The sequence below is a fragment of the Macaca mulatta genome, chromosome 1, assembly GCF_049350105.2.
Source record: "Macaca mulatta isolate MMU2019108-1 chromosome 1, T2T-MMU8v2.0, whole genome shotgun sequence".
NCBI classification, from domain to species: domain Eukaryota; kingdom Metazoa; phylum Chordata; class Mammalia; order Primates; family Cercopithecidae; genus Macaca; species Macaca mulatta.
This window is the reverse complement of record NC_133406.1, coordinates 86794618-86821993: the sequence shown is the minus strand read 5'-3', so window position 1 is coordinate 86821993 and position 27376 is coordinate 86794618.

Genomic DNA, 27376 nt, shown 5'->3' with positions numbered 1-27376 from the left:
GAAAAATCCTCAGAGGAAAACTGTAAAGAATATTTCTGAGAAACTGCTTTGTGATGTGTGATTTCCACTCATAGAGTTACAGCTGTATTTCTGGATCTGTTTGCTAGCCTTATTTCTGTGGAATATGAGAACTGATATTTCGGATCCCTTTGAAGACTACGAGGCCAAAGGAAATATCCTCCGGTAAACAAGAGAAAGAATCTTTCTAAGAAACTTTCTTGTGTTCTGTGAAATCATCTCACAGAGTTACAGCTTTCCCCTCAAGAAGCCTTTCGCTACGACTTTTCTTGTGGAATTTACAAAGTGATATATGGAATCCCATGGAGGGCTATGGTGAAAAAGGAAATATCCTCAGATGAAAACTGGAAACGAGCTTTCTGGGAACCTACTTAGTGTTCTGTTAATTCATCTCACAGACATACAGCTTTCCCCTCAAGAAGCCGTTCGGTAAGCCTATTCTTGTGGAATTTGCAAAGTGATATTTGGAAGCCCACAGAGGGCTATGGTGAAAAAGAAAATATCCTAAGAGAAAAACTGGAAAAAAGCTTTCTGAGAAACTGTTTTGTGATGTGTGACTTCCACTCACAGAGTTACTGCTGTATTTCGTGGATGTCTTTGCTCTCCTTATATCTGTGGAATCTGAGAACGGATATTTCGGATCCCTTTGAAGAGTATAGGGCCAAATGAAATATCCTACGATAACAAAGAGAAAGAATCTTTCTGAGACACTTCTTTGTGTTCTCTGAAATATTCTCGAGGAATTACAGCTTTCCCCTCAAGAAGCCTTTCGCTAAGAATGTTCTTGTGGAATTTGAAACGTGATATTTGGAAGCCCATGGAGGTCTATGGTGAAAAAGAAAATATCCTCAGATGAAAACTGGAAAGAATTTTTCTTAGAAAATGCTTTCTAATGTGTGACTTCCACTCACAGAGTTACAGCTGTATTTCTGGATCTGTTTGCTAGCCTTATTTCTGTGGAATATGAGAACTGATATTTCGGATCCCTTTGAAGAGCATAGTGCCGAAGGATATATCCTCCGATAACCAAGAGAAACAAGATTTCTGAAAAACTTCTTTGTGTTCTGTGAAATCATCTCACAGAATTACAGCTTTCCCCTCAAGAAGCCTTTCGCTAAGACTGTTCTTGTGGAATTTACAACGTGATATCTGGAATCCCATGGAGGGCTTGGTGAAAAAGAAAATATCCTCAGAGAAAATCTGGAAAGAAGCTTTCTGAGAAACTTCTTTCTGATGTGTGACTTCCACTCACAGAGTTACATCTGTATTTCCTGGATCTGTTTGCTAGCCTTATTTCTGTGGAATCTGAGAGCTGATATATCGGATTCCTTTGAAGAGTATAGGGCCAAAGGAAATATCCTCCGATAACAAAGAGAAAGAAGCTTTCTGAGAAACTTCTTTGTGTTCTGTGAAATCATCTCACAGAGTTACAGCTTTCCCTTCAAGAAGCCTTTCGCTAAGGCTCTTCTTGTGGAATTTGCATCGTGATATTTGGAAGTCCATGGAGGGCTAAGGCGAAAAAGGAAATATCCTCAGATGAAAACTGGAAAGAAGCTCTCTGAGAAGCTGGTTAGTGTTCTGTTAATTCATCTCACAGAGTTACAGCTTTCCCCTCAAGAAGCCGTTCGCTAAGCGTGTTCTTGTGGAATTTGCAAAGTCATATTTGGAGGCCCATAGAGGGCTGTGGTGAAAAAGAATATATCCTCAGAGAAAAACTGGAAAGAAGCTTTCTGTGAAACTGGTTTGTGATGTGTGTCTTCCACTCACAGAATTACAGCTATATTTCTTGGATCTGTTTGCAAGCCTTATTTCTGTGGAATCTGAGAAATGATATTTCGGATCCCTTTGAAGAATATAGGGAGAAAGGAAATGTCCTCCGATAAGAAAGAAAAAGAAGCTTTCTGAGAAACTTCTTTGTGTTCTGTGAAATCATCTCACAGAGTTACAGCTTTCCCCTCACGAAGCCTTTCGTAAAAGACTCTTCTTGTGGAATTTCCGAAGTGATATTTGCAAGCCCATGGAGGGCTATGGTGAAAAAGGTAATATCCTCAGAAGAAAACTGGGAAGAAGTTTCTGAGAAAGTGCTTTGTGATGTGTGACTTCCACTCACAGAGTTACAGCTGTCTTTCGTGTATGTGTTAGGTAGCCTTACTTCTGTGGAATCTGAGAACTGATATATCGGATCCCTTTGACGTCTATGGGATCAAAGGAAATATCCTCCAAAAACCAAGAGAAGGAAACTTTCTGAGCAACTTCTTTGTGTTCTATGAAATCAGCTCACAGAGTTTCAGCTTTCCCCTCAAAAATCCTTTGGCTAAAAGTGTTCTTGTGGAATTTGCAAAGTCATATTTGGAAGCCCATGAAGGGCTACGTTGAAAAAGGAAAAATTCTCAGATGAAACGGGAAAGAATCTTTCTGAGAAACTGCTTAGTGTTCTGTTAACTCATCTCACAGAGTTACAGCTTTCCCCTCAAGAAGCCGTTCGCTAAGCCTGTTCTTGTGGAATTTGCAAAGTGATATTTGGAAGCCCATAGAGGGCTATGGTGAAAAAGAAAATATCCTCAGAGAAAAACTGGAAAGAATCTTTCTGAGAAACTGCTTTGCGATGTATGACTTCCATTCACAGAGTTACAGCTGTATATCGTGGATCTGTTTGCTAGCCTTATTTCTGTGGAATCTGAGAACGGATATTTCGGATGCCTTTGAAATCTATAGGGCCAAAGGAAATATCCTCCGATAACAAAGAGAAAGAAGCTTTCTGGGAAACTTCTTTGTGTTCTGTGAAATCATCTCACGGAATTACAGCTTTTCCCTCAAGAAGCCTTTCGCTAAGACTGTTACTGAGGAATTTTCAACTTGATATTTGGAAGCCCATGGAGGGTTATGCTGAAAAAGGAAATATCCTCAGATGAAAACTGGAAAGAACCTGTCTGAGAAACTGATTAGTGTTCTGTTAATTCATCTCAGAGAGTTACACCTTTACCCTCAAGAAGCTGTTGGCTAAGCCTGTTCTTGTGGAATGTCGAAAGTGATATTTGGAAGCCCATACAGGGCTATGGTGAAAAAGAAAATACCCTGAAAAAAAAATGGAAAGAAGCTTTCTGAGAAACTGCTTTCTGATGTGTGACATCCACTCACAGAGTTTCAGCTGTATTTCATGGATCTGTTGGCTAGCCTTATTTCTGTGGATTCTGAGAACCGATATTTCGTATCCATTTGAAGATTATATGGCCAAAGGAAATATCGTCCGATAACCAAGAGAAAGAAGCTTTCTTAGAAACTACTTTGTGTTCTGTGAAATCATCTAACAGAGTTACAGCTTTCCCCTAAAGAAGCCGTTCGCTAAGCCTATTCTTGTGGAATTTGCAAAGTGATATTTGGAAGCCCATAGACGGCCATGGTGAAAAAGAAAATGTCCTCAGAGAAAAGTGGAAAGAATCTGTCTGAGAAAATGCTTTGTGTTGTGTGACTTCCACTCACAGAGTTGCAGCTGTGTTTCATGGATTTCTTTGCCAGCCTTATATCTCTGGAATCTGAGAACTGATATTTCGGATCCCTTTGAAGACTATAGGGCCAAAGGAAATATCCTCCAATAAGAAAGAGAAAGAAGCCTTCTGAGACACTTCTTTGAGTTCTGTGAAGTCATCTCACAGAGTTACAGGTTTCCCCTCAAGAAGCCTTGCGCTAAGACTGTTCTTGTGGAATTTGCAACGTGATATTTGAAAGCCCATGGAGGGCTATGGTGAAAAAGGAAATATCCTCAGATGAAAACAGAAAGAAGCTTTCTCAGAAACTGCTTAGTGTTCTGTTAATTCATCTCACAGAGTTACAGCTTGAACCTCAAGACATGGTTCGCTAAGCCTCTTCTTGAGGAATTTGCAAAGTGATATTTGGAAGCCCATAGAGGGTTATGGTGAAAAAGAAAATATCCTCAGAGAAAAACTGGAAAGAAGCTTTCTGAGAAACTGCTTTGTGGTGTGTGACATCCACTCACAGAGTTACAGCTGTATTTCGTGGATCTGTTTGCTAGCCTTATTTCTGTGGAATCTGAGAACCGATATTTCAGATCCAATTGAAGACTATAGGGCCAAAGGAAATATAGTCCCAAAACCAAGAGAAAGAAGCTTTCTTAGAAACTTCATTGTGTTCTGTGAAATCATCTCACAGAGTTACAACCTTCTCCTCAAGAAGAGGTTCGCTAAGCCTCTTCTTGTGGAATTTGCAAAGTGATACTTGGAAAACCATAGAGGGCTATGAGGAAAAAGAAAATATCCTCAGAGAAAAATTGGAAAGAAGCTTCCTGAGAAACTGCTTTGTTATGTGTGACTTCCACTCACAGAGTTACAGCTGTATTTCGTGGATCTGTTTCCTGGCCTTATTTCTGTGGAATCTGAGAACTGATATTTCGGAATCCTTTGAAGACTGTAGGGCCGAAGGAAATATCCTCCGATAACATAGAGAAAAAAGCTTTCTGAGACACTTCTTTGAGTTTTGTGAAATCATCTCAGAGAGTTACAGCTTTCCCCTCAAGATGCCTTTCGCTAAGACAGTTCTTGTGGAATTTGCAACGTGATATTTGGAAACCAATGGAGGGCTATGGTGATAAAGGAAATATCCTCAGATGAAAACTGGAAAGAAGATTTCTGAGAAACTGCTTAGTGTTCTGTTAATTCATCTCACAGAGTTACAGCTTTCCCCTCAAGAAGCCGTTCCCTAAGCCTGTTCTTGTGGAATTTACAAAGTGGTATTTGGAAGCCCATAGAGGGCTGTGGTCAAAAAGAAAATATCCTCCGAGAAAAAGTGGAAAGAAGCTTTCTTAGAAACTGCTTTGTGATGTGTGACTTCCACTCACAGAGTTATAGCTGTGTTTCGTGGATCTGTTGGCTAGCCTTATTTCTGTAGAATCTGAGAACTGATATTTCGGATCCCTTTGAAGACTACACGACCGAAGGAAACATCCTCCAATAACAAAGAAGACTTTTCTTGTGGAATTTGCAAAGGGTATTTCATTCGGCCCTATTGCGTTCCAAGGGATCCGAAATATCTGTTCTCAGATTCCACAGAAATAAGGCTAGCAAACTGCTCCATGAAATGCATCTGTAACTCTTTGAGTGGAAGTCACACATCACAAAGCAGTTTCTCAGAAGGCTTCTTTCCAGTTTTTCTCTGAGGATATTTTCTTCTGCACCATAGCCCACCTTGGGCTCCCAAATATCACTTTGCAAATTCCACAAGAACAGGGTTAGCAAATGCATTCTTGAAGAGAAAGCTGTAACTCTTTGAGATAAATTAACAAAACACTAAGCACTTTCTCAGAAAACTACTTTCCAGTTTTCATCTGAGGATGTTTCCTTTTTCACCATAGCCCTCCATGGGTTTCCAAATATCACTATGCAAATTCCACAAGAACATTCTTCGTGAAATTCTTCTTGAGGGGAAAGCTGTATCTCTGTGAGATGAATTAAGAGAACATTAAGCAGTTTCTCAGAAAGCTTCTTTCCAGTTTTCCTCTGAGGATATTCCCTTATTCACCATAGCCCTCCATGGGCTTCCAAATATCACTTTGCAAATTCCACAAGAACAGCCTTAGCGACAGGCTTCTTGACTGGAAAGCTGTACCTCTGTGAGATGATTTCACAGAACACAAAGAAGTTTCTCAGAAAGCTTCTTTCTCTTTGTTATGGTAGGATGTTTCCTTTGACCCTATAGTCTTCAAAGGGATCTGAAATATCAGTTCTCAGATTCCACAAAAATAAGGCTAGCAAACAGATACCCTAAATACAGATGTACCTGCGTGAGTGGAAGCCACACATCACAAAGTCGTTTCTCAGAAAGCTTCTTTCCAGTTTTTCTCTCAGGATAATTTCTTTTTCACCATAGCCCTCTATGGGCTTCAAAATATCACTTTGCAAATTTCACAAGAACAGGCTTAGCGAACGACTTCTTGAGGGGAAACCTGTAACTCGTGAGATGAATTAACAGAACACTAAGCAGTTTCTCAGAAAGCTTCTTTCCAGTTTTCATCTGAGGATATTTCCTTTTTCACCACAGCCCTCCATCGGCTTCCAAATATCCCTTTGCATATTCCAAAAGAACAGTCTTAGTGAAAGGCTTCTTCAGGGGAAAGCTGTAACTCTGTGTGATGATTTCACAGAACACAAAGTAGTTTCTCAGAAAGCTTCTTTCCAGTTTTCATCTGGGGATATTTCCTTTTTTACCATAGCCCTCCATGGGCTTCCAAATATCACTTTGAAAATTACACAAGAACAGTCTTAGCGAAAGGCTTCTTCAGGGGAAAGCTGTAACTCTGTGAGATGATTTCACAGAACACAAAGAAGTTTCTCAGAAAGCTTCTTTCTCTTTGTTATCGGAGGATATTTCCTTTGGCCCTATAGTCTTCAAAGGGATCGGAAATATCTTTTCTCAGATTCCACAGAAATAAGGATAGCAAAGACATCCACGAAATACAGATGTAACTCTGTGAGTGGAAGTCACACATCACAGAGCAGTTTCTCAGAAAGCTTCTTTCCAGATTTCATCTGAGGATATTTCCTTTTTCACCATAGCCCTCTATGGGCTTCCAAATATCACTTTGCCAATTCCACAAGAACTGTCTTAGCGAAAGGCTTCTTGAGGGGAAAGCTGTTACTTTGTGAGATGATTTCACAGAACACAAAGTAGTTTCTCAGAAAGCTTCTTTCTCTTTGTTATCGGAGGATATTTCCTTTGGCCCTATAGACTTCAAAGGGATCCGAAATATCCGTTCTCAGATTCCACAGAAATAAGGCTAGCAAAGAGATCCACGAAATACAGCTGTAACTCTGAGAGTGGAAGTCACAAATCACAAAGCAGTTTCTCAGAAAGCTTCTTTCCAGTTTTTCTATGAGGATATTTTCTTTTTCACCATAGCCCTATATGGGCTTCCAAATATCACTTTGCAAATTCCACAAGAACAAGCTTAGCGAACGGCTTCTTCAGTGGAAAGCTGTGACTCTGTGAGACGAATTAAGAGAGCACTAAGCAGTTTCTCAGAAACCTTCTTTCCAGCTTTCATCTGAGGATATTTCCTTTTTCACCATGGCCCTCCATGGGCTTCCAAATCTCACGTTATAAATTGCACAAGAACAGTCTTAGCGGAAGGCTTCTTGAGAGGAAAGCTGTAACTCTGTGAGATGATTTCACAAAACCGAAAGAAGTTTCTCACAAAGCTTCTTTCTCTTGGTTATCGGAGGATACTTTCTTTGGCCCTATAGTCTTCAAAGGGATACGAAATATCACTTCTCAGATTCCACAGAAATAAGGCTAGCAAACAGATCCATGAAATACAGCTGTAACTCTGTGAGTGGAAATCACACATCACAAAGCAGTTTCTCAGAAAGCTTCTTTCCAGTTTTTATCTGAGGATATTTTCTTTTACACCATAGACCTCTATGGGCTTCCAAATATCACTTTGTAAATTCCACAAGAACAGGCTTAGCGAACGGCTTCTTTAGGGGAAAGCTGTAACTCTGTGAGATGAATTAACAGAACACTAAGCAGTTTCTCAGAGAGCTTCTTTCCAGTTTTCATCTGAGGATATTTCCTTTTTCACCATAGCCGTAAAGGGGTTCCAAATATCCCGTTGCAAATTGCACAAGAAAAGTCTTAGCGAAAGGTTTCTTGAGGGGAAAGCTGTAACTCTGTGAGATGATTTCGCAGAACACAAAGAAGTTTCTCACAAAGTTTCTTTCTCTTTGTTATCGGAGGATATTTCCTTTGGCCCTATAGACTTCAAAGGGATCCGAAATATCCGTTCTCAGATTCCACAGAAATAAGGCTAGCACACACATCCAGGAAATACAGCTGTAACTCTGTGAGTGGAAGTCCCACATCACAAAGCACTTTCTCAGAAATCTTCTTTCCAGTTTTTCTATGAGGATATTTTCTTTTTCACCATAACCCTCTATGGGCTTCCAAATATCACTTTGCAAATTCCACAAGAACAGGCTTAGCGAACGGCTTCTTGAGGGGAAAGCTGTAACTCTGTGAGATGAATTAACAGAACAATAAGCAGTTTGCAGAAAGCTTCTTTCCAGTTTTTATCTGAGGATATTTCCTTTTTCACCATAACCCTCCATGGGCTCCCAAATATCACGTTGCAAATTCCACAAGAAAGGTCTTAGCGAAAGACTTCTTGAGGAGAAAGCTGTAACTCTGTGACTTGGATTCACAGAAAAAGAAGTGTCTCAGAAAGCTTCTTTCTTTTTGTTATCCGAGGATATTTCCTTACGCGCTATAGTCTTCAAAGAGATCCGAAATATCAGTTCTGATTCCACAGAAATAAGTCTAGCAGAGACATCCACGACATACAGCTGTAACTCTGTGAGTTTAAGTCACACATCACAAAGCAGTTTCTCAGAAAGCTTCCTTCCAGTTTTTCCTGAGAATATTTTCTTTTTCACCATAGCCCTCTATGGACTTCCAAATATCACTTTGCAAATTCCACAAGAACAGTCTTAGCGAAAGGTTTCGTTAGGGGAACGCTGTAACTCTGTGAGATGACTTCACAGAACACAAAGAAGATTCTCAGAAAGCTTCTTTCTCTTTATTATAGGAGGATATTTCCTTTGGTCCTATACTCTTCAAAGGGATCCAAAATATCAGTTCTCTGATTCCACAGATATAAGGCTAGCTAACAGATTCACGAAATACAGCTGTAACTCTGTGAGTGGAAGTCACACATCACAAAGCAGTTTCTCAGAAAGCTTTTTTCCAGTTTTTCTCTGTGGATATTTTCTTTTTCACCATAGCTCTTTATGGGCTTCCAAATATCACTTCGCAAATTCCGCAAGAACAGGCTTACTAAACGGCTTCTTGAGGGGAAGTCTGTAACTCTGTGAGATGAATTAACAGAACAAGAAGCAATTGGCAGAAAGCTTCTTTCCAGTTTTCATCGGAGGATATTTCCTTTTTCACCATAGCCCTCCATGGGCTTCCGAATATCACTTTGCAAATTCCACAAGAACAGTATTAGCGAAAGACTTCTTAAGGGGAAACTGTAACTCTGTGAGGTGATTTCACAGAACATAAAGAAGTGTCTCAGAAAGCTTCTTTCTCTTTGTTGTCGGAGGATGTTTCCTTTGGCCCTATACTCTTCAAAGGATCCGAAATATCAGTTCTCTGATTCCACAGATACAAGGCGAGCAATCAGATCCACGAAATACAGCTGTAACTCTGTGAGTGGAAGTCACACATCACAAAGCAGTTTCTCAGAAAGGTTCTTTCCAGTTTTTCTCTGAGGATATTTTCTTTTTCACCTTAGCCCTCTATGGGCTTCCAAATATCACTTTGCAAATTCCACAAGAACAGGGTTAGCCAACGGCTTCTTGAGGGGAAACCTGTAACTCTGTGAGATGAATTAACAGAACACTCAGCAGTTTCTCAGAAAGCTTCTTTCCAGTTTTCATCTGAGTATATTTCGTTTTTCACCATAGCCCTCCATGGGCTTCCAAATATCACTTTGCAAATTCCACAAGAACAGGCTTAGCGAACAGCTTCTTGAGGGGAAAGTTGTAACTCTGTGAAATGAATTAAGAGAACACTAAGCAGTTTCTTGGAAAGGTTCTTTCCAGTTTTATCTGAGAATATTTGCTTTTTCACCATTGCCCTACAGAGGTTCCAAATATCACGTTGAAAATTCCACAAGAACAGTCTTAACGAAACGCTTCTTGAGGGGAAAGCTGTAACTCTGTGAGATGATTTCGGAGAACACAAATAAGTTTCTTGGAAAGCTTCTTTCTCTTGGTGATCGGTGGATATTTCCATTGGCGCTAGTGTCTTCAAAGGGATCCGAAATATCAGTTCTCATTTTCCACAGAAATAAGCCTAGCAAAGAGATCCACGAAAAACAGCTGTAACTCTGTGAGTGGAAGTCACACATCAAAAAGCAGTTTCTCTGAAAGCTTCTTTCCAGTTTTTCTCTGAGGATATTTTGTTTTTCACTATAGCCTTCTAGGGGCTTCCAATTATCACTTTGCAAATTCCACAAGAACAGGCTTAGAGAACGGCTTCTTGAGGGGAAAGCTGTAACTCTGTGAGATGACTTAACAGAACACTAAGCTGTTTCTCAGAAAGCTTCTTTCCAGTTTGCATCTGAGGATATTTCCTTTTTCACCCTAGCCCTCTATGGGCTTCCATATATCACTTTTCAAATTCCACAAGAACAGTCTTAGCGAAAAGCTTCTTGAGTGAAAGCTGTAACTCTGTGAGATGATTTCACAGAACACAAAGAAGTTTCTCAGCATGTTCCTTTCTCTTGGTTATCGGAGGATATTTCCTTTGGCCCCACAGTCTTCGAAAGGATCCGAAATATCAGTTCTCAGATTCCACAGAAATAAGGCTAACAAAGAGATACACGAAATACAGCTGTAACTCTGTGAGTTCAACCACACTTCACAAAGCATTTTCTCAGAAAGCTTCTTTCCAGTTTTTCTCTGAGGATATTTTCTTTTTCACCATAGCCCTCTATGGACTTCCAAATATCACTTTGCAGATTCCAAAAGAACAGGTTTAGCGAACCGCTTCTGGAGGGGAATGCTGTTACTTTGAGAGATGAATTAACAGAACACTAAACAGTTTCTCAGAAAGCTTCTTTCCAATTTTCATGTAGGATATTTCCTTTTACACCATAGCCTTCCATGGGCTCCAAATATCAAGTTGCTAATTCCACAAGAACAGTCTTAGAGGAAGGCTTCTTGAGGGGAATGCTGTAACTCTGTGAGATGATTTCACAGAACACAAAGAAGTATCTCAGAAAGCTTCTTTCTCTTTGTTATAGTAGGATATATATGTTGGCCCTATAGTCTTCAAAGGGATCCGAAATATCAGTTCTCAGATCCACAGATAAGACGCTAGCAAAGAGATCCACGAAATTCAGCTGTAACTCTGTGAGTGGAAGTCACACATCACAAAGCAGTTTCTCAGAAAGCTTCTTTCCAGTTTTTCTCTGAGGATATTTTCGTTTTCACCATAGCCCTCCATGGGCTTCCAAATATCACTTTGCAAATTCCACAATAACAGGCTTAGCGAACGGCTTCTTGAGGGGAAAGCTGTAACTCTGTGAGATGAATTAACAGAACACTAAGCAGTTTCTCAGAAAGCTGCTTTCCAGTTTTCATCTGAGGATATTTCCTTTTTCAACATTGCACAAAATGGGCTTCCATATATCACTTCGCAAATTCAACAAGAACAGTCTTAGCGAAAGGATTCTTGAGGGGAAAGCTGTAAGTCTGTGAGATGATTTCGCAGAACACAAAGAAGTTTCTCAGAAAGGTTCTTCCTCTTGGTTATCAGAGGATATTTCCTTTGTTTCTGTCGTCTTCAAAGGGATCCTAAATATCAGTTCTCAAATTCCACAGAAGTAAGGCTAGCAAACAGATCCACGAAATACAGCTGTAACTCTGTGAGTGGAAGTCCCACATCACAAAGCAGCTTTCAGAAAGCTTCTTTCCAGTTTTTCTCTGAGGATATTTTCTTTTTCAGTATAGTCCTCAAAGGGCTTCAAAATATCACATTGCAAATTCCACAAGAACAGGCTTAGCGAACGGCTTCTTGAGGGAAAAGCTGTAACTCTGTGAGATGAATTAACAGAACACTAAGCAGTTTCTCAGAAAGCTTCTTTCCAGTTTTCATTTGAGGATATTTCCTTTTTCACCATGGCCCTCCATGGGCTTCCAAATATCAAGTTGTAAATTGCACGAGAACAGTCTTAGCGAAAGGCTTCTTGAGGGGAAAGCTGTAACTCCGTGAGATGATTTCAGAAAAACGAAAGAAGTTTCTCACAAAGCTTCTTTCTCTTGGTTTTCGGAGGATATTTCCTCTGGCCCTATAGTCTTCAAAGGGATACGAAATATGAGTTCTCAGATTCCACAGAAATAAGGCTAGCAAACAGATCCACGAAATACAGCTGTAACTCTGTGAGTGGAAGTCACACATCACAAAGCAGTTTCTCAGACAGCTTCTTTTCAGTTTTTATCTGAGGATATTCTCTTTTTCACCATAGCCCTCTATGGGCTTCCAAATATCACTTTGTAAATTCCACAAGAACAGGCTTAGCGAACGGCTTATTGAGGGGAAAGCTGTAACTCTGTGTGATGAATCAACAGAACACTAAGCAGTTTCTCAGAAAGCTTCTTTCCAGTTTTCATTTGAGGATATTTCCTTTTTCACCATAACCTTAAAGTGTTCCAAATAACACGATGCAAATTGCACAAGAAAAGTCTTAGCGAAAGGTTTCTTGTGGGGAAAGCTGTAAGTCTGTGAGATGATTTCGCAGAGCACAAAGATGTTTCTCAGAAAGTTTCTTTCTCTTTGTTATCAGAGAATATTTCCTTTTGCCCCACAGTCTTCATAAGGATCCGAAATATCAGTTCTCAGATTCCACAGAAATAAGGCTAGCACACACATCCACGAAATACAGCTGTAACTCGGTGAGTGGAAGTCCCACATCACAAAGCACTTTCTCAGAAATCTTATTTCTAGTTTTTCTCTGAGGATATTTTCTTTTTCACCATAACCCTCTGTGCGCTTCCAAATATCACTTTGCAAATTCCACAAGAACAGGCTTAGCGAACGGCTTCTTGTGGGGAATGCTGTAACTCTGTGAGATGATTTCACAGAACACAAAGAAGTTTCTCAGAAAGCTTCTTTCTCTTTATTATAGGAGGATATTTCTTTTGGACCTATACTCTTCAAAGGGATCCGAAATATCAGTTCTCTGATTCCACAGATATAAGGCTAGCTAACAGATCAACGAAATACAGCTGTAACTCTTTGAGTGGAAGTCACACATCACAAAGCAGTTTCTCAGAAAGCTTCTTTCCAGTTTTTCTCTGAGGATATTTAGTTTTTCACCTTAGCTCTCTAAGGGCTTCCAAATATCACTTTGCAAATTCCAAAAGAACAGGCTTAGTAAACGGCTTCTTGAGGGGAAGGCTGTAACTCTGTGAGATGAATTAACAGAACAAGAAGCAGTTTCTCAGAAAGCTTCTTTCCAGTTTTCATCTGAGGATATTTCCTTTTTCAACATAGCACTCAAAGGGCTTCCATATATCACTTTGCAAATTCCACAAGAACAGTCTTAGCGAAAGGATTCTTGAGGGGAAAGCTGAAACTCTGTGAGATGATTTCGCAGAACACAAAGAAGTTTCTCAGAAAGGTTCTTTCTCTTGCTTATCGGAGGATATTTCCTTTGTTCCTATCGTCTTCAAAGGGATCCTAAATATCAGTTCTCAGATTTCACAGAAATAAGGCTGGCAATCAGAACCATGAAATACAGCTGTAACTCTGTGAGTGGAAGTCACACATCACACAGCAGTTTCTCAGAAAGCTTCTTTCGAGTTTTTCTCTCAGGATATTTTCATTTTCACCATAGCCCTCTACGCGATTCCAAATATCACTTTGCAAATTCCAGAAGAACAGGTTTAGGGAACGGTTTCTTGAGGGGAAAGCTGTAACTCTGTGAGATGAATTAACAGAAAACTAAGCAGTTTCTCAGAAAGCTTCTTTCCAATTTTCATCTGAGGATATTTCCTTTTTCAACATACCCCTCCATGGGCTTCCAAATATCACGTTGCAAATTCCACAAGTACAGTCTTTGTAAAGGCTTCTTAAGGGGAAAGCTGTAACTCTGTGAGATGATTCACAGAACACAAAGAAGTTTCTCAGAAAGCTTCTTTCTCTTTGTTATCGGAGGATATTTCCTTTGTCCCTATAGACTTCAAAGGGAATTGAAATATCCGTTCTCAGACTCCGCAGAAATAAGGTTAGCAAACAGATCCACGAAATACAGCGGTAACTCTTTGAGTGGAAGTCACACATCACAAAGCAATTACTCAGAAAGCTTCTTTCCAATTTTTTTCTGAGGATATTTTCTTTTTCACCATAGCCCTCTAAGGGCTTCCAAATATCACTTTGAAAATTCCACAAGAACAGGCTTAGCAAACGGCTTCTTGCGGGGAAAGCTGTAACTCTGTGAGATGAATTTACAGAACACTAAGCAGTTTCTCAGAAAGCTTCTTTCCAGTTTTCATCTGAGGATATTTTCTTTGTCAACGTAGCCCTCCAAGGGCTTCAAATATCACTTTGCAAATTACACAAGAACGGTCATAGCGAAAGGCTTCTTGAGGGGTAAGCTGTAACTCTGTGAGGTGAATTAAGAGAACACTAAGCATTTTCTCAGAAAGCTTCTTTCTCTTGGTTATCAGAGGGTATTTTCTTTGGCCCTATAGTCTTCAAAGGGATCCGAAAAATCAGTTTTCAGATTCCACAGAAATAAGGGTAGCAAAGAGATGCACGTAATACAGCTGTAACTCTGTGAATGGAAGTCACTCATCACAAAGCAGTTTCTCAGAAAGCTTCTTTCCAGTTTTTCTCTGAGGATATTTTATTTTTCACTATAGCCCCCTATGGGCTTCCAAATATCACTTTGCAAATTACAGAAGAAGAGGCTTAGCGAATGGCTAATTGAAGGGAAAGCTGTAACTCTGTGAGATGAAATAATAGAAAACTAAGCAGTTACTCAGAAAGCTTCTTTCCAATTTTCATTTAAGGTTATTTCCTTTTTCACCATCCCCTCCATGGGCTTCCATATATCACGTTGTAAATTCCACAAGAACAGTGTTAGTGAAAGGCTTCTTGAGGGAAAGCTGTAACTCTGTGAGATGATTTCAGGGAACACAAAGAAGTATCTCAGAAACATCTTTTTCTTTGTTATCGGACGATATTTCCTTTGGCCCTATAGTCTTCAAAGATATCAGAAATATCCGTTCTCAGATTCCACAGAAATAAGGCGAGCAAACAGATCCATGAAATACAGCTGTAACTCTGTGAGTGGAAGTCACACAACACAAAGCAGTTTCTCAGAAAGCTTCTTTCCAGGTTTTCTATGAGGATATTTTCTTTTTCACCATAGACCTCTATGGGCTTCAAATATCACTTTGCAAATTCCAGAAGAACAGGCTTAGCGAACGGTTTCTTGAGGGGAAAGCTGTAACTCTGTGAGATGAATTAATAGAACACTAAGCAGTTTCTCAGAAAGCTTCTTTCCAATTTTCACCTGAGGATATTTTCTTTTTCAACATAGCCCTCCATGGGCTTCCAAATATGACTTTGCAAATTCCACAAGAACAGTCTTAGCGAAAGGCTTCTTGAGGGGAATGGTGTAACTCTGTGAGATGATTGCACAGAACACAAAGAAGTTTCTCAGAAAGCGTGTTTCTCTTTGTTATGGGAGGATATTTCCTTTGGCCCTATAGTCTTCAACGATATCCGAAATATCCGTTCTCAGATTCCACAGAAATAAGGCTATCAAAGAGATCCATGGAATACAGCTGTAACTCTGTGAGTTGAAGTCACACATGACAAAGCAGGTTCTCAGAAAGCTTCTTTCCAGTTTTTCTCTGAGGATATTTTCTTTTTCACCATAGCCCTCTATGGGCTTCCAAATATCACTTTGCATATTTCACAAGAAGATTCTTAGCGAACGGCTTCTTGAGGGGAAAGCTATAACTCTGTGAGATGAATTAACAGAACACTAAGCAGTTTCTCAGAAAGCTTCTTTCCAGTTTTCATCTGAGGATATTTCCTTTTACACCATAGCCTACCATGGGCTTCCAAATATCACTTTGCAAATTCCACAGGAACATTCTTAGCGAATGGGTTCTTGAGGGGAATTCTGTACGTCTGTGAGATGATTTCACAGACACAAAAAGTGTCTCAGAAAGCTTCTTTCTCTTTGTCATCGGAGGATATTTCCTTTGGCCCTATAGTCCTCAATGGGATCCGAAATATCATTTCTCAGGTTCCACAGAAATAATGTTAGCAAACAGATCCACGAAATACAACTGTAACTCTGTGAGTGGAAGTCGCACATCACAAACAGTTTCACAGAAAGCTTTTTCGAGTTCTTCTTTGAGGATATATTCATTTTCACCGTAGCCCTCTATGGGCTTCCAAATTTCACTTTGCAAATTCCACAAGAACAGACGTAGGGAACAGCTTCTTGAGGGGAAAGCTGTAACTCTGTGAGATGATTTCACAGAACACAAAGAAGTTGCTCAGAAAGCTTCTTTCTCTTTGTTATCGGAGGATATTTCCTTTGGCCCTATAATCTTCAAAGATATCTGAAATATCCGTTCTCAGATTCCACAGAAAAAAAACCAGCAAACAGATCCACGAAATACAGCTGTAACTCTGTGCGTGGAAGTCACACATCACAAAGCAGTTTCCCAGAAAGCTTCTTTCCAGTTTTTCTCTGAGGATATATTCTTATTCATCACAGCCCTCTAAGGGCTTCCAAATATCACTTTTCAAATTCCACAAGAATAGGCTTAGCGAACGGCTTCTTGAGGGTTAAGCTGTAACTCTGTGAGATGAATTAACAGAACACTAAGCAGTTTCTCAGAAAGCTTCTTTCCAGTTTTCATCTGAGGATAATTCCTTTTTCACCGTAGCCATCCATGGGCTTCCATATATCACTTTGCAAATTCCACAAGGACAGTCTTAGCGAAAGGCTTCTTGAGGGGAAAGCTGTAACTCTGTGAGATGATTTCACAGAACACAAAAAAGTTTCTCAGAAAGCTACTTTCTCTTGGTTACTGGAGGATATTTCCTTTGGCCCTATAGTCTTCAAAGGGATCCCAAATATCATTTCTCAGATTCCACAGAAATAATTCTAGCACACAGATCCACGAAATACAGCTGTAACTCTGTGAGTGGAAGTCACACATCAAAAAGCCGTTTCTCAGAAAGCTTCTTTCCAGTTTTTCTCTGAGGATATTTTCTTTTTCACCATAGCCCTCTATGGGATTCAAAATAATACTTTGTAAATTCCAAAAGAACAGGCTTAGCGATCGGCTTCTTAAGGGGAAAGCTGTAACACTCTGAGATGAATTAACAGAACACTAAGCAGTTTCTCAGAAAGCTTCTTTCCAGTTTTCATCTGAGGATATTTCCTTTTTCACCACAGCCCTAAACAGGCTTCCAAATATCTAGTTGCAAATTCCACAAGAGCAGTATTAGCGAGAGGCTTCTTGAGGGGAAAGCTGTATCTCTGTGAGATGATTTAACAGAACACAAAGAAGTTTCTCAGAAAGCTTCTTTCTCTTTGTTATCGGAGGATATTTTCTTTGGCCCTATAGTCTTAAAAGGTATCCGAAATATCCGTTCTCAGATTCCACAGAAATAAGGCTAGCCAACAGATCCACGAAATACAGCTGTAACTCTGTGAGTGGAAGTCACACATCATAAAGCAGTTCTTCAGAAAGCTTGTTTCCAGTTTTTCTCTGAGGATATTTTCTTTTTCAACATAACCCTCTATGGGCTTCCAAATATCATTTTGCAAATTCCACAATAACAGGGTTAGGGAACGGCTTCTTGAGGAGAAAGCTGTAACTCTGTGAGATGAATTAAGAGAACACTAAGCAGTTTCTTAGAAACTTCTTTCCAGTTTTCATCTGACGATATTTCCTTTTTCACCATAGCACACCAGGGGTTTCCAAATATCATGTTGCAAATTCCACAAGAACAGTCTTAGCGAAAGGCTTCTTCAGGGGAAACCTGTAACTCTGTGAGATTATTTCACCGAACACAAAGAAGTCTCTCAGAAAGCTTATTTTTCTTTGTTATCAGAAGATATTTCCTTTTGGCCCTTTACTCTTCAAAAGGATCCAAAATATCAGTTCTCAGATTCCGCACAAAAAAGGCTAGCAAAGAGATCCCCGAAATACAGCTGTAATTCTGCGAGAGGATATCACATATCACAAAGCAGTTTCTGAGAAAGCTTCTTTAAGTTTTTCTCTGAGGATATTTTCTTTTTCTCAGTAGCCCTCTATGGGCTTCCAAATATCACTTTACAAATTCCACAAGAACAGGCTTAGCGAACGGCTGCTTGAGGGGAAAGCTGTAACCCTGTGAGATGAATTAACAGAACACTAAGCAGTTTCTCGGAGAGCTTCTTTCCAGTTTTCATCTGAGGATATTTCCTTTTTCACCATAGCCCTCAAAGGGCTTTCCAATATCACTTTGCAAATTACACAAGAAAAGTCTTAGCGAAAGGCTTCTTGAGGGGAAAGCTGTGACTCTGTGAGATGATTTCACAGAACACAAAGAAGTTTCTCAGAAAGCTTCTTTCCAGTTTTTCTCTGAGGATATTTTCTTTTTCACCCTAGCCCTCTATGGGCTTCCAAATATCGCTTTGCAAATTCCACAATAACAGGCTTAGCGAACGCCTTCTTGAGACCAAAGCTGTAACTCTGTGAGAAGAATTATCAGAACACTAAGCAGCTTCTCAGAAAGCTTCTTTCCAGTTTTCATCTGAGGATATTTCCTTTTTCACCATACCCCCTATGGGCTTCCAAATATCACTTTGCAAATTCCACAAGAACAGTGTTTGCTACAGGCTTCTTGAAGGGAAAGCTGTAACTCTGTGACATGATATCACAGAACACAATGAAGTTTCTCAGAAAGCTTCTTTCTATTGGTTATCGAAAGATATTTCCTTTGGTGCCCTAGTCTTCAAAGGGATCCGAAATATCAGTTCTCAGATTCCACAAAACTAAGGCTAGCAAAGAGATACACCACATACAGCTGTAACTCTGTGAGTGGAAGTCACACATCACAAAGCAGTTTCTCAGCAAGCTTCTTTCCAGTTTTTCTCTGAGGATATTTCCTTTTTCAACATAGCCCTCTATAGGCTTCCAAATATCACTTTGCAAATTCCACAAGAACAGGCTTAGCGAACAGCTTCTTGAGGGGAAAGCTGTAACCCTGTGAGATGAATTAACAGAACACTAAGCAGTTTCTCAGAAAGCTTCTTTCCAGTTTTCATCTGAAGATATTTCCTTTTTCACCATAGTCCTCCATGGGCTTCCATATATCATTTGCAAATTCCACAAGAACAGTCTTAGAGAAAGGCTTCTTGAGGGGAAAGCTGTAACTCTGTGAGATGATTTCACAGAACACAAAGAAGTGTCTCAGAAAGCTTCTTTTCTTTGTTATCGGAGGATATTTCCTTTGGTCCTATAGTCTTCAAAGATATCCGAAACATCCGTTCTCAGATTCCACAGAAATAAGGCTAGCAAATCGATCCATGAATTACAACTGTAACTATATCAGTGGAATCACACTTGACAAAGCAGTTTCTCAGAAAGCTTCTTTCCAGTTTTTCTCTGAGGATATTTTCTTTTTCACCATAGCCCTCTATGGGATTCCAAATATCACTTTGCAAATTCCAGAAGAACAGGCTTAGTGAACGGTTTCTTGAGGGGAAAGCTGTAACTCTGTGAGATAAATTAATAGAACACTAAGCAGTCTCTCAGAAAGCTTCTTTCCAATTTTCATATGAGGATATTTCCTTTTTCACCATAGCCCTCCGTAGGCTTCGAAATATCACTTTGCAAATTCCACAAGAACAGGCTTAGCGAACGGTTTCTTGAGGGGAAAGCTGTAACTCAGTGAGATGATTTCACAGAACACAAAGAAATGTACCAGAGAGCCTCTTTCTCTTTGTTATAGGAGGATACTTACTTTGGCCCTGTAGTCTAAAAAGGGATCCAAAGTATCAGTTCTCTGATTCCAGAGATATAAGGCTAGCAAAGAGATCCACGAAATACAGCTGTAACTCTGTGAGTGCAAGTCAAACATCACAAAGCAGTTTCTCAGAAAGCTTCTTTCCTGTTTTTTTTTTTCTTTTGAGGATATTTTCTTCTTCACCATAGCCTAATCCAGGCTTCCAAATATCATTTTGCAAATTCCACAAGAACAGGCTTAGCGAACGGCTTCTTGAGGGGAAAGCTGTAACTCTGTGAGATGAATTAACAGAACACTTAGCATTTTCTCAGAAAGCTTCTTTCCATTTTTCATCTGAGGATATTTCCTTTTTCACCATAACACACCATGGGCTTCCGAATATCACTTTCCAAATTCCACAAGAACAGTCTTAGCGCAAGGCTTCTTGAGAGGAAAGCTGTAACTCTGTGAGATGATTTCACAGAACACAAAGAAGTTTCTCAGAAAGCTTCTTTCTCTTTTTCTCGAAGGATGTTTCCTATGGCCCTATAGTCTTAAAAGGGATCCGAAAGATCAGTTCTCAGATTCCTCAGAAATAAGACTAGCAATCAGATCCAGGAAATACAGCTGTAACTCTGTGGTTGGAAGTCACACATCACAAAGCAGTTTCTCAGAAAGCTTCTTTCCAGTTTTTCTCTGAGGATATTTTCTTTTTCACCATAGCCCTATATGGGCTTCGAAATATCACTTTGCAAATTCCTCAAGAAGAGACTTAGCGAACGGCTTCTTGATGGGAAAGCTGTAACTCTATGACATGAATTAACAGAACATTAAGCAGTTTCTCAGAAAGCTTCTTTCCAGTGTGTATGAGAGGATATTTTCTTTTTCACCAAAGCCCTCCTTGGGCTACCAAATATCACTTTGCAAATTCCACAAGAACAGTCTTTACCGAAAGGCATCTTGAGGGGAAACCTGTAACTCTGTTAGATGATTTCAAAGAACACAGAGAAGGTTCTAAGGAAGCTTCTTTCTCTTTGTTATCGGAGGATATTTCCTTTGGCCTTATAGACTTCAACGGGATCTGAAATATCAGTTCTTATATTCCACAGAAATAAGGCAAGGAAACAGATCCACGAAATACAGCTGTAACACTGTGAGTGGAAGTCACACATCACAAAGCAGTTTCTCAGAAAGCTTCTTTCCAGTTTTTCTCTGAGGATATTTTCTTTTTCAACATAGCCCTCTATGGGCTTCCAAATATCACTTTGCAGATTCCACAAGAACAGGCTTAGCGAACAGCTTCTTGAGGGGAAAGCTGTAGTTCTCTGAGATTAATGAACAGAACACTAAGCAGTTTCTCAGAAAGCTTCTTTCCAGTTTTCATCTCAGGATATTTCCTTTTTTACTATAGCCCTCCATGGGCTTCCGAATATCTCTTTGCAAATTCCACAAGAACAGTCTTAGCGAAAGGCTTCTTGAGGGGAAAGTTGTAACTCTGTGGCATGATTTTACATAACACAAAAAAGTTTCTCAGAAAGCTTCTTTCTCTTTTTTATAGGAGGATACTTCCTTTGTCCCTACAGTCTTCAAAGGGATCCGAAATATCAGTTCTCTGATTCCACAGATATAAGGCTAGCAAACAGATCCACGAAATACAGATGTAACTCTTTTAGTGGAAGTCACACATCAAAAAGCAGTTTCTCAGAAAGCTTCTTTCCTGTTTTTCTATGAGGATATTTTCTTCTTCACCATAGCCCAATCTGGGCTTCCAAATATCACTTTGCAAATTGCACAAGAACAGCCTTGGCGAACGGCTTCTTGAGGGGAAAGCTGTAACTCTGTGAGATGAATTAACAGAACACTAAGCAGTTTCTCAGAAAGCTTCTTTTCAGCTTTCATCTGAGAATATATCCTTTTTCACCATAGCCCTCCCTGAGCTTCCATATATCACTTTGCAAATTCCACAAGAAAAGGCTTAGCGAAAGGCTTATTGAGGGGAAAGCTGTGCAATGATTTCAGAAAACACAAAGAACTGTCTCAGAAAGCGTCTTTCTCTTTGTTATCAGAGTACATTTCCTTTGGCCCTATATCCTTCAAAGGGATCGGAAATATCAGTTCTCAGATTCCACAGAAATAAGGCTAGTAAATAGTTCCACGAAATACAGCTGTAACTCTGTGAGTGGAAGTCACACATCACGAAGCAGTTTCTCAGAAAGCTTCTTTCCAGTTTTTCTCTGAGGATATTTTCTTTTTCACCATAGTCCTCTATGGGCTTCCAAATATCACTTTGCAAATTCCACAAGAACAGGCTTAGCGAACGACTTCTTGAGGGGAAAGCTGTACCTCTGTGAGATGAATTAACAGAACACTAAGCAGTTTCTCAGAAAGCTTCTGTCCAGTTTTCATCAGAGGATATTTCCTTTGTCAACATAGCCCTCCATGGGTTTCCAAATATCACTTTGCGAATTCCACAACAACAGTCTTAGCGAAAGGCCTCTTGAAGGGAAAGCTGTATCTCTGTGAGATGAATTAAGAGAACACTAAGCATTTTCTCAGAAAGCTTCGTTCTCTTGGTTATCGGAGGATATTTCCTTTGGCTCTATAGTCTTCAAAGATATCCGAAATATCCGTTCTCAGATTCCACAGAAATATTGCTAGCAAACAGATCCATGAAATACAGGTGTAACTCTGTGAGTGGAAGTCATACATCGCAAAGCAGTGTCTCAGAAAGTTTGTTACCTCTTTTTCTCTGAGGATATTTTCTTTTTCACCATAGCCCTCCATGGGCTTCCAAATATCACTGTGCAAATTCCACAAGAACGGGCTTAGCGAACGGCTTCTTGAGGGGAAAGCTGTAACTTTGTGAGATGATTTCAAAGAACACAAAAAAGTTTCTCAGAAAGCTTCTTTCTCTTTGTTATCGGAGGATATTTCCTTTGCCCCTAAATTCTTCAAAGGGATCTGAAATATCAGTTCCCAGGTTCCACAGAAAAAAGGCTAGTAAAGAGTTCCACGAAATACAGCTGTAACACTGTGAGTGGAAGTCACACATCACAAAGCAGTTTCTCAGAAAGCTTCTTTCCAGTTTTTCTCTTAGGATAATTTCTTTTTCACCATAGCCCTTTATGGGCTTCCAAATATCACTTTGCAAATTCCACAAGAACAGGCTTAGCGAACGGCTTCTTGAGGGGAAAGCTGTAACTCTGTGAGATGAATTAACAGAACACTAACCGGTTTCTCAGAAAGCTTCTTTCCAGTTTTCATCTGAGGATATTTCCTTTTTCACCGTAACCCTCCATGGGCTTCCATATATCACTTTGCAAATTCCACAAGAACAGTCTTACCGAAAGGCTTATTGAAGGGAAAGCTGTAACTCTGTGAGATGATTTCACAGAACACAAGGAAGTTTCCCAAAAAGCTTCATTCTCTTCGTTATCGGAGGATATTGCCAATGCCCCACAGTCTGCAAAGTGATCCGAAATATCCGTTCTCAGGTTCCCCAGAAATAAGGCTTGGAGACAGATCCACGAAATACAGCTCTACCTCTGTGAGTGGAAGTGACACATCACAAAGCAGTTTCTCAGAAAGCTTCTTTCCAGTTCTTCTCTGAGGATATTTTCTTTTTCACCATAGCCCTCTACGGTCTTCCAAATATCACTTTGCAAATTCCACAAGAACAGGCTTAGCGAACGGCTTCTTGCGGGTAATGCTGTAACTCTGTGAGATGAATTAACAGAACACTAAGCAGTTTCTCAGAAAGCTTCTTTCCAATTATCAAATGAGGATATTTCCTTTTTCACCATAGCCCTCCGTGGGCTTCCAAATATCACTTTGCAAATTCCACAAGAACAGGCTTAGCGAACGGCTTCTTGAGGGGAAAGCTGTAACTCTGTGAGATGATTTCACATTACACAAAGAAGTGTCCCAGAAAGCTTCTTTCTCTTTGTTATAGGAGGATACTTCCTTTGTCCCTATAGTCTTCAAAGGGATCCGAAATATCAGTTCTCTGATTCCACAGATATAAGGCTAGCAAAGAGATCCACGAAATACAGCTGTAACTCTGTGAGTGGAAGTCACACATCCCAAAGCAGTTTCTCAGAAAGCTTCTTTCCAGTTTTCCCCGAGGATATTTTCTTTTTCACCATAGCCCTCTAAGTGCTTGCAAATATCACAGTTCAAATTCCACAATAACAGGCTTAACAAACGGAATTTTTTAGAGGAAACCTGTAACTCTGTGAAATGAATTAACAGAACACTAAGCAGTTTCTCAGAAACCTTCCTTCCAGTTTTCATCTGAGGTTATTTCCTTTTTCACCGTAGCCCTCAATGGGCTTCCATATATCACTTTGCAAATTCCACAAGAACAGTTTTAGCGAAAGCTTCTTTGGGGAAAGCTATAAATCTGAGAGATGATTTCACCGAACACCAAGAAGTTTCTCAGAAACCTTCTTTCTCTTTTTTATCGGAGGATATTTCCTTTGGCCGTATAGTCTTCAAAGGGATTCGAAATATCAGTTCTGAGATTCCAAAGAAATAAGGCCAGGAAACAGATCAATGAAATACCGCTGTAACTCTGTGAGTGGATGTCACATATCACAAAAAAAGTATCTCAGTAACCTTCTTTCTATTTTCTCTCTGAGGATATTTTGTTTTTCGCCATAGCCCTCTATGGACTTCCAAATATTACTTTTCAAATTCCACAAGAACAGGCTTAGCGAAAGACTTCTTGACGGGAAGGAAAGCTGTAACTCTGTGAGATGATTTCACAGAACACAAAGAAGTTTCTCAGAAAGCTTCTTTCTTTTTGTTATCAGAGGATATTTCCTTTGGCCCTATATTCCTCAAAGGGATCAAAAATATCAGTTCTCAGATTCCACAGAAATAAGGCGAGAAAACAGATCCATGAAATAGAGCTGTAACTCTGTGAATGGAAGTCACACATCACAATGCAGTTCCTCAGAAAGGTTCTTTCTCTTTGTTATCGTAGGATATTGTTTTCGCCTATTAGTCTTCAATGGGATCCAAAATATCAGTTCTCAGATTCCACAGAAATAAGGCTAGCAAACAGAACCTCGAAATACAGTTGTATCTCTGTGAGTGGAAGTCACTTATCACAACGCAGTTTCTCAGAAACGTTCTTTCTAGTTTGTCTCTGAGGATAATTTCTTTTTCACATTAGCCCTCTAGGGACTTCCAAATATCACTTTGAAAATTCCACAAGAATAGGACTAGCGAACGGCTTATTAAGGGGAAATCTGTAACTCTGTGAGATGAATTAACAGAACACTAAGCAGTTTTTCAGAAAGCTTCTTTCCAGTTCTCATTTGAGGATATTTCCTTTTTCACCATAGCCCTACATGGGCTTCCAAATATTACTTTGAAAATTCCACAAAAACAGTCTTAGCGAAAGGCTTCTTGAGGGGAAAGCTGTAGCTCTGTGTGATGATTTCAGAGAACACAAAGAAGTTTTTCAGAAACCTTCTTTCTCTTTGTCATCAGAGGATATTTCCTTTGGTCCTATAGTCTTCAAAGGGATCCGAAATATCAGTTCTCAGATTCCACAGAAATAAGGCTAGCAAACAGATCAACGAAATAGAGCTGTGAGTGGAAGTCTCACATCACAAAGCAAATTCTCAGAAAGCTTCTTTCCAGTTTTTCTCTGAGGATATTTTTTTTTCACCGTAGCTCTCTATGGGCTTGCAAATATCACTTTGCAAATTCCACAAGAACAGGCTTAGCGAACGGCTTTTTGAGGGGAAAGCTGTAACTCTGTGAGATGAATTAACAGAACAGTAAGCAGTTTCTCAGATAGCTTCTTTCCAGTTTTCACCTGAGGATATTTCCTTTTTCAACATAGCCCTCCATGGGCTTCCAAATATAACTTTGCAAATTCCACAAGAACAGTCTTAGCGAGAGGCTTCTTGAAGGGAAAGCTGTAACTCTGTAAGATGATTTCACAGAACACAAAGAAGTTTCTCAGAAAGCTTTTTTCTCTTTGTCATCGGAGGATATTACCTTTCGCCCTATAGTCTTCAACGGGATCCGAAATATCCGTTCTCAGATTCCACTGAAATAAGGCCAGGTAAGAGATCCACGAAATAGAGCTGTAACTCTGTGAGTGGAAGTCCCACATCACAAAGCAGTTTCTCAGAAAGCTTTTTTCCAGTTGTTCTCTGAGGATATTTGTTTTTCACCGTAGCCGTCTATGTGTTGCCAAATATCACTTTGAAAATTCCACAGGAAAAGGCTTAGCCAACGGCTTCTTGAGGCGAAAGCTCTAAATCTGTGAGATGAATTAACTGAACACTAAGCAGTTTCTCAGAAAGTGTCTTTCCAGTTTTCATCTGAGGATATTCCCTCTTTCACCATAGCCCTCTATGGGCCTCCAAATATCACTTTGCAAATTCCACAACAACAGGCTTACCGAATGGCTTCTTGAAGGGAAGCTGTAACTCTGTGAGATGAATTAACAGAACACTAAGCAGTTTCTCAGAAAGCTTCTTTCCAGTTTTCATCTGAGGATATTTCCTTTTTCAAAATTGCCAACCGTGGGCTTCCAAAATCAGTTTGCAAATTCCACAAGAACAGTCTTAGCGAAAGGCTTCCTGAGGGGAAAGCTGTAACTCTGAGAGATGATTTCACAGAACACAAAGAAGTTTCTCAGAAAGCTTCTTTCTCTTTGTTATCGGAGGATATTTCCTTTGGCCCTACAGTCTTCAAAGCCATCCGAAATATCAGTTCTCAGATTCCACAGAGATTAGGCTAGCAAACAGATCCACGAAATACAGCTGTAACTCTGTGAGTGGAAGTCACACATCACAAAGCAGTTTCTCAGAAAGCTTATTTCCAGTTGTTCTCTGAGGATATTTGTTTTTCACCGTAGCCGTCTGGGGGCTTCCAAATATCACTTTGAAAATTCCACAAGAAAAGTCTTAGCCAACGGCTTCTTGAGGGGAAAGCTCTAAATCTGTGAGATGAATTAACTGAACAATAAGCAGTTTCTCAAAGAGCTTCTTTCCAGTTTTCAACTGAGGATATTTCCTTTTTCACCATAGAACTCCATGGTCTTCCAAATATCACTTTGCAAATTCCACAAGAACAATCTTAGCGAAAAGCTTTCTGAGGGAAAAGCTGTAACTCTGTAAGATGATTTCACAGAACACAAAGAAGTTTCTCAGAAAGCTTCTTTCTCTTTGTCATTGGAGGATATTTCCTTTGGCCTTATAGTCTTCAAAGGGATCCGAAATATCAGTTCTCAGATTCCACAGAAATAAGGCTAGCAAACAGCTCCACGAAATACAGCTGTAACTCAGTGAGTGGAAGTCACACATCACAAAGCAGTTTCTCAGAACGTTTCTTTCCAGTTTTTATCTCAGGATATTTTCTTTTTCACCATAGTCCTCTATGGGCTTCCAAATATCACTTTGCAAATTCCACAACACCAGTCTCTTTGAACGGCATCTTGAGTGGAAAGCTGTAACTCTGTGAGATGAAATAACGGAACACCAAGCAGTTCCTCAGAAATCTTGTTTTCAGTTTTTATCTGAAGATATTTTCTTTTTCACCATAGCCCTCTATGGGCTTCCAAATATCACTTTGCAATTTCCACAAGAACAGGCTTAGCGAACGGCTTCTTGAGGGGAAAGCTGTAACTCTGTGAGATGAATTAATAGAACACTAAGCAGTTTCTCAGAAAGCTTCTTTCCAGTTTTTCCCTAAGGATATTATTTTTTCACCAGAGCTCTCTGTGGGCTTCCAAATATCACTTTGCAACTTCCACAAGAACAGTCTTAGCGAAAGGTTTCTTGAGGGG